Source organism: Vombatus ursinus, unplaced genomic scaffold, assembly GCF_900497805.2.
Source record: "Vombatus ursinus unplaced genomic scaffold, bare-nosed wombat genome assembly UNPS02007177.1, whole genome shotgun sequence".
Taxonomy (NCBI): Eukaryota; Metazoa; Chordata; class Mammalia; order Diprotodontia; family Vombatidae; genus Vombatus; species Vombatus ursinus.
In genome coordinates, this window is record NW_020946955.1 from 1 (window position 1) to 7,986 (window position 7,986).

The 7,986-nt window shown below is 41.9% G+C and overlaps 1 pseudogene; it reads left to right on the top strand.

The window, feature by feature from the left end:
• Nucleotides 1-6,199: 6,199 nt before the first annotated feature.
• LOC114033434 lies at nt 6,200-7,661 on the top strand (annotated as a pseudogene).
• Nucleotides 7,662-7,986: the final 325 nt, after the last annotated feature.

Genomic DNA, 7,986 nt, shown 5'->3' on the forward strand with positions numbered 1-7,986 from the left:
CAGGGTCCGGTGGGGTGCCGGGAAGGGAGCAGGGTCCGGTGGGGTGCCGGGAAGACAGATCAGGTCATTTACAGAACAGGATGTTGCACCCCACCCTTGAGGATTTCACCCAGGGTGTTGTAACAGCCGTTAGGGGAAGCTGAGCCAGCGGCCCCGGGGCATGGTGCCCCAGGGTCCCTAACAGAGGGTCTATCACACTCCTACAAGTTTATCTTGAGAGGGATATGGCCTTTGGTTTTTAAATCAAGCTACAAAATTTTCATTTTCAATTTTTCTACCCAAAACAGAATCAAACTTCCTTACATTTTTAAAACCCCTTGAAGCTGGCAAAGTCACCCAGAACAAACATCCAAGGGTAGGGAACTTAGAGCACGTGGGCTCACCTTAGAACACCCTACCCCCACCCAACTCTCGAAGTACATATATAATTTTTCTTTTTCTTTCTCTTTTTCTCTACCCATCATATTTTTGCCCAAAACCTTGACTCCTCTTTCCTACTCTTTCAAACACATTACCCCGACTACCTCCAATTTCCTTTATATTCCAAAATTTAATAAAAAAAAAAAAAAAAAAAGATTTCACTCACCTGGGCTGCTTTCCTTTGCTCTGTTCTGAAATCTGAAGGGAGATAAGAATTGCAAATCCAGAGAACTGCATTCCCTCTCACTCTTCTTCACAAACAGCTTTTATAATGTTACTATGCATTTTAAACAAATCACTGAAATCCTAAGGTGATCATATTAAAAGACAAAAAACCTTCATTTTTGCAGTTTTAAACACATTGCCTTGACATCAGATATATTGGTGGGAGGAGTTTAAAGACAGTAATTTAAACTCTTAACTTTGGGATCTGATTAAACCTGAATTCAAACTCTCAGCTTTTCTCTCTCAGCCCTTGCTATCTTGGGCTGCTTGGTCTAGATTCTTATCAGTATAAAGCTGCTGCTAACTGATTCCACCTTCCAACCAACTTCTGGGAGTCTTACTCTGCTCTTTGATTCTGGTCTTAATCTCCGCCGAAAGCCTAAGATGGGAGTTCTTTCCCAATGTTCTTTCTCTAATTACAGATCTTAAAAGTTCCTTAAAAGTTTTTCTGGCAAACATGAAGCATTTACACACACACAGACAAGACAGTTTTGACAAGACAGTGTATGGACAATTTTAACTTTAGCCTTGACCAGTCAAAAGAAACCCCAGGTAGACTGCATGTCTTCCCAATATTTTATCATCCTCCCTGACAGGTTATTTGGAAGACTCCAGAGTACTCAAACCTCCTTTCTCAGTTAGCTTTTTTTACTTCTCATTCTGGGGACTTTAACCTCTGGGACCCAGGTACTTGAACCCCAACCCTGAAGGACTACAGTTCCTGGGGACTCTAACCCCTCTTAGCTCCATATAGGGTCTCTAACAAGGTGGTACTTAAATCCCGATCTTCCTCACCTTGCCCTGTGCACAGATTTAACATGGAGGGGGGAGGTATTTCACTTCCTTTTTTTTTTTTTTTTTTTTTTTTTTTTTTTAAATAACTGGTTCACTTAACCTTTCCAAAATGTCAAACTCTTGGTTCTCTGCATTCGGAGAGAGGAGAGGCCACTGCCAGGATATGGAAGCTGCCAAATTCATCAGGGGTGCCCATTTTGTTCTCCAGTGGTGGTCTCGACCCCCAATCCAATGACATCATCCCGAGATGGGCCCCCATATTGTTGGAAATAACCTCTAGTGCCCAAATAGGCACAGTAAGTTAGACAGACTCAGGATGAGTGAAGCAGTGAAACCTTTAATAGTTTCCCACAAGAAGTGGAACTTGCGCGCGCGCGCGCGCGCACACACACACACACACACACACACACACACAGAGTACAGAAGCGAGAGCAATCCTTATATCCCCCTATTCCCCGCCACAAGTCCCTTCTAGTTGACTTTCATAGGTAGAAGTCAACACAGGTCACAGACATCCCCAAACGCCACCACCTCTTCCCCAAGTAAGTTTGAAATATGTGCACTCTAAGTAAAGCTTAATCTTTGTCCTCCTTCCAACCTCTTTAATCAAACAACCAGTTTCAGCAGATTTCTGACCCAAAGCTCCTTTCCTCTCAATTTCCTTATATGGAAATAGAATAATTTCTTACTTCTCACACTTGGGAGGCGGGGGAGTGACATGGTTGTACTTGCTTTGGTGGCTGAAGAGAGAATGGTTTGAAGTGGGGAGAGACCTGAGGTAGGCAGACCCAACTAGCAAACTATTGCAGTATTCCAGGGGTTAGGTGATAGGAGCCTGTACTAGAATGGTAAAAGTGTCAGAGGAGAGAACACAGTGTATTTGAGAAATATTACAAAAGTGAAATCAACAGTCTTTGGCAATAGATTGGATATGGGAGGAGGGAGGTTGAAATATTGAGGAATAAGGGATGATACCTAACTTGTGAGCCAGAGGGACTAGGAGGATGGTATTGCCCCTACAGTAATAGGGAAAGTAGGAGGTATGGAGGGTTTAGAGGGAAGATGTTGAGTTCCATTTTGGACATGTAGAATTTAAGATTTCTACTCGATATCTAATTTGAAATGTCTAAAAAGACAGTTGGAAATTGCAGGTCAGCAGAGAGGTTGGGGCAGAATAGGCCAATTTGGAAATTGTCAGCATTGAGATGGTAATTAAATCCATGGAAGCGGGTGAGATCCCCTATTGAAATAGTAGAGAGAAGAGGGCTCTGGACTGAACCCTATATGACAACTCTGGATAGAGGTGTGATCTGGATAAAGATTCAACAAAGGAGACTGAGAATCAGTAGTCTGATAGGATAAAAACTGGGAGAGAATATTGTCCCTAAAACCTAGAGAGGACTTCAGAAAAACCTGGAAAGACTTGTATGGACTAATGCTGACTGAAGAGAATAGAACCAGGAGAACATTATACACAGTAACAGCCATGTTATGTGATGACTTTGATAGACTTAGCACTTCTCAGCAGTGCAAGGATCTAAGATATCTCCAAAAGTCTCATGATGGAAAATGCTATCCACATCCAAACAAAGAACTATGGAGTTTGGATGCAGATCAAAGCATACTATTTGCTCTTTATTTTCTTCTGTTTTGTTTCCTCTTTCTTGTGGTTCCTTCTGTTGTTTCTAATTCTTCCTTACGGCATGACTAATGTGAAAATATGTTTAATAGGAATGTATATGTATACCTTATATCAGATTGCACACCATCCTAGGGAAGGGGGTGGGGAGGGAGGGGGAGAAAAATTTAAAACTCAAAAGCTTATGGGAATGATTGTTGATAAATCAAAATAAATTAATAAAAAAAAACCTAGAGAAGAGAATATCAAGGAAGAAAGGGTGATCAGCAGTGTCAGAGGCTACAGAGAGACTGAGGAGAAAGGTCTAAGAAGTGGCCATTGGATTTGGCAACTAAGAAATCATTGGTAACTTTGGAGAGAGCAGTTTTGGTGGAATGATAAGGTTGGAAGTTGGATTTTAAGGGCTTAAGAAGAGGAGAGAAAGTGGAAGCATCTGTTGTAAACAGCATTTTCAAGTGTAGCCACAAAGGGCAAAAGGGATGTAAGAATGAAAGGATCAAGTGAGTGTTTTTTCAGGATGGGGAAGACTTGAACATGTTTGTGGACATTGGGGAATAAGCCAGTGGACAGGGAAAGACTAAAAATAAGTGATTGAATAGGAATGACATAGGGGCAATCTGTTTAAGGAGACAGGATGGAATGGGATTACTTGAGCAGGTAGAGAGAGGGATTAGCTTTCATAAAGAGTATGGGTACCTCAGTATATTGGACAGGGACAAAGGCAGAGATAGCAACAGAAGGTATATGAGTGATAGGGCCTGAATATGTTCTGTAAAATATCAGATGTTTCCCCCCTGAGTGGGGGAAGGGAAGCCACGGGAAGTTTGAGAAGAGATAAAAAGATTTGGAAGAACTTCTGTGGAGAGTGGTATAGTGTTGAAAAGGCAGATATAGAAGGATTGCCTAGTAGCAGTGAGATCGTGTGACAAATTTGCAATGGACCTTGTCTGAACAGTTTTATAATTTTTTCTACCTTTATTCAGCAGCACATGTATAAGAGGAAAGGCAGCAGATCAGATGGCAAGAGTGATCCAAGGCTAAAGCATGGCAGGGTGCAATTGGCCAAATAATAAGGAAGCTAAGGATTCAAGAGGAGGATAGTATAGAGTTGAATCTGTTTACCTAGGGATCAAGATGGAGAAAAGAGGAGAGAGTAGCTAGAGCAAGGGAGATGGAATTTGGGAGAGCACTGAGGGATCAAAATATTTAAGGTCATAGTGGGGATGAAGAATAGAGGTTTGTAAAGGAAGACAGGGAAAAGTTTAAAAACCAATAGATTATGTTTAGGTAAGAGAATTTGGGAATTCCTGAATGTGGAGGTGGCACATTTGAGGTGATGGTAAGATCAAAGGTATAACCATCTTTGTTTGTGGTTGAGATGGGGTAGAATAGGTCATGGGAAGAGGAGCTCAGTGGTTAGTGAGAATCATTGTGTACTCTAATGAAGTCCCCTAATTTGAGGACAAGAAGTTGGGGAAAAGAGAAAAATTATGATCCAAGTACTGAGCTTTTTATTAGGTACAGTAGTTGTTAGTACTCTCCAGTTGTTTATGAGAACTATTCTCCTTTGGCCATTTACCTTTTGGGGAGTAATACACACACACACAAGCATGGCATAGTAGATAGAGAGCTGGCTTTTAAGTCACAAAGACTTGGGTTCAGGCCCCTTCTCCGAGACATTCTAAGTAACTCTTAGCAAGTTGGTTAACTGTTCAATGATCTAGGCAGAAAGTGTCAACTAGTTTCCTCATCTCTGAGATCCTTAAACTATTACAGCTCCAGTCCTTGTCACTATACCTAGCCGTGTGTGTGTGTGTGTGTGTGTGTATGTATGGTCTAAGGTGAAGATACAAAATGCTCTGTTTGGCATTCAAAGCCCCTGACTAGCCCCCTACCCCCCTTCTGCTTTTCCACTCTTCTTACACACCAACATATACTCTTTGATCCAGTGACATTGACAGCCTGGCTGTTCTCTGAACAAGACACTTCATCTCTCAGTTCAAGGTATTCTCTCTGGCAGTGGCCCATGTCTGGAATGTTCTCCCTCCTCCACTCTGACTACTGACCTCTCTGGCTTCCTTTAAGTCTCATCTGTCTTCTACAGGAATCCTTCTCCAACCCCTCTTAATTCCAGTGCCTTCCTTCTGTTAATTATTTCCTATCTGTTCTGTAGATAGCTTGCTTTGTATGTATTTATTTGCATGTTGTCTCCCTCATGTAAGCTCCTTAAGGGCAGGGACTGTATTTTGCCTCTTTTTGTATCCTTAGTGCTTAGCACAGTGCCTGGCGCATAGCAGATGCTTAATAAATGTTTATTGAATGAATGAATTTACAAAGATTTTCGCCCATTCTATTTCTTTTTTTTCCCTCAGTTTTGTTCATGGAAGAGCTTTTGTATTTCATGTAATTGAAATGATCTCTTTTACATTTTGTGATTGCCTCTATCCTTTTTTTTTGGCTAATAATTTACCTCCTAACTATAGCTGGGGAAAGGTTTCTTATTATCTTCTAATTATTTAGGGTATAAGTTTTAATATTCAAACAGCCATAGATTTTTATATTTGAAAAGAACCTTAGAAATTATCTAGTGCAATTTATTTATTTTTCAGGTGAGGAAATTGAAGCCCAGAGAGAAGAAGTGACTTATCCAAGGTCAGACAGGTCATAAATGACAGAGATAGGATTTGAACTCAAGTTCTGTGAGTCCAGAGCCAGTGCTTTTCCCACTGTACCACAGGGTTACATAGCATTAATTAAGTAAGAAAGCCCAAAAACTGGAACCCAATACTCAGAATCTAGTGCTCTTTCAGTGGGCTTAGCAACCCATTTGAGGTTAGGCATGGTTAGAAGGATGCAGTTAAAGCAGTCCTTAGAGGAAAGATTATGTCCCAAAGAACATAAATAAGCAAAATAGAAAAAGAAAAGGAATGAACTTTAAAAACGGTTTAAAAATTAGGAAATCAACAAATAAGCATAAAATAGGCACAAAAAGGCAGAATTAGATAAATTGGAAAACAAAGAAAATAGAAATGACAAAACTAAAGTTGCTTTTTTGAAAATTCTAACAAAAATAAGAAATCTCCTCCAGTCCCTGCCTCTCCCACCCGCACCTGTGCCACCATGACTCTGCCTCCTGCAGATTTTATTTCCCAGATGCTTCTGCACTGCCATTGGGAAGTCAGGCTGGTGATTTTTCAGCTACTGCCCAACCAAGGGTATCTCCTCCCCACCCTTTTGTGCCAATGTGATGATAACAGGATGGGCACAGAGGCTAAACTGTGAGACTGACCCCCATTGATTGCAGTTCTGTATTTTTGGGGGGGGGTTAGGTAGGCAATGGGGTTAAGTGACTTGCCTAGGGTCACACAGCTAGTAAGTGTCAAGTGTCTGAAGTCGGATTTGAACTCAGGTCCTCCTGACTCCAGGGCTGGTACTCTATCCATTGCGCCACTTAGCTGCCCATGCAGTTCTGTATTGAAAGAATCCCAGAAGTCTCAGGACAGGTTCCTGAGATTGCTTCAGCATTTGGAATTTGACATGTTGGTGAATGAAGTCTTATCTCTTTCCCTGGCTGCATGCCAGATTCTGAAAGAGTAAGGCCTGCAGTCCCATCTGCTTTTTCATGATTATGTGTGTTCTGAATTCAGTGAAGTAAATACATCGAGTCCAAACTGTGTTGTCATCACAGATGCAGAGGGTGGTTGTTATTGACAAAATCTGAATGTGACTTTCTGAGTTCTCATCAATCTGGAGAATCTAGTCCTTATATCCCTGGGAAAAGGGTGCTACTATAAAGAAAACAGATGGCCTGATGCTCGATGCTGGCCCCACACATGAAGACATTCCAGGGGTGAGGAACCTGTGGCCTGGAGGTCCTCAGGTGCGGCCTTTTGACTGAGTCCAAGTCTTAACAGAACAAATCCTTTTATTAAGGGAATTTGTTCTGTTAAGTTTGGATTCAGTCAAAGGGCTGCACTTGAGGACCTACAGGGCCACATGTGGCCTTGAGGTTGCAGTTCCCCACCCCTGCTAGACCATATATGAAGGCAGCAGAGTAATGCCTGTGTTATTTGCACTAAAGTGGTAGGAAAACTAGTCTCTGAGTTCTTCAAGGCAGCCTTAAAGGAAATGGGCATGGAAGCACACCAGGCCATCAAGATTGCAGATGATATATGAATGATGTAGGAGGGGCCTTTTACTGCAGGATGAGAACATTGTAGCTGGGCTCAGGAAATGAACACTAATGAACACCTACAGTGAACACCACCCTGAAGTGAAGGCAGATGGCTATGTGAATGATCTGGCTAAAGTTGTGGTATACCTCCAAGTGACCAGAGTCTGCCAGCACCCCAGAATTTCCCAGAGTCCCCATTCAGTGAAAAAACTCCTCCCTGGGCATAACCCCAAGCAAGACCTCTTCCCTCAAAACATAGCTCCAGACTTTCCAGAGGCCCAGGCTCATATCCTACTCTTTAGGGAAACAGGTTTAGATGCTGACTTAGGAAAAGAAAAGGAACAACAAACTCAAGGTTTGAGTTTTCGTCTCTTCGTAATATCTGAAACAACCATGCTTTATCTATGAGTATAAACTAAACAGTAAAGGGAGTGCCATTTCTCCCTGGTAGGTTTTGTACTGACCTACCCTAGGATAACCTCATGGTCTCTGATAGCCTTCTCTGGAAGCTGTCCCTTAGGGATACCACAGTAAGCTACCTTCCATCCTAATAGCTGTCTTAGAGTTCAGGCCTAACAAAGATTATTAGTAATCTCACCTCAGTGCTTCCAGGCATGGAATATTTCTGTTGCCCATAAGCAGAAAAAAGAACCCCCTGAACCCATGCACACCCCACTTTCTTACTCAGTAAACTTCAGTGATTCCCTAGTCCCCGCAAGAGCAAATATAAAAT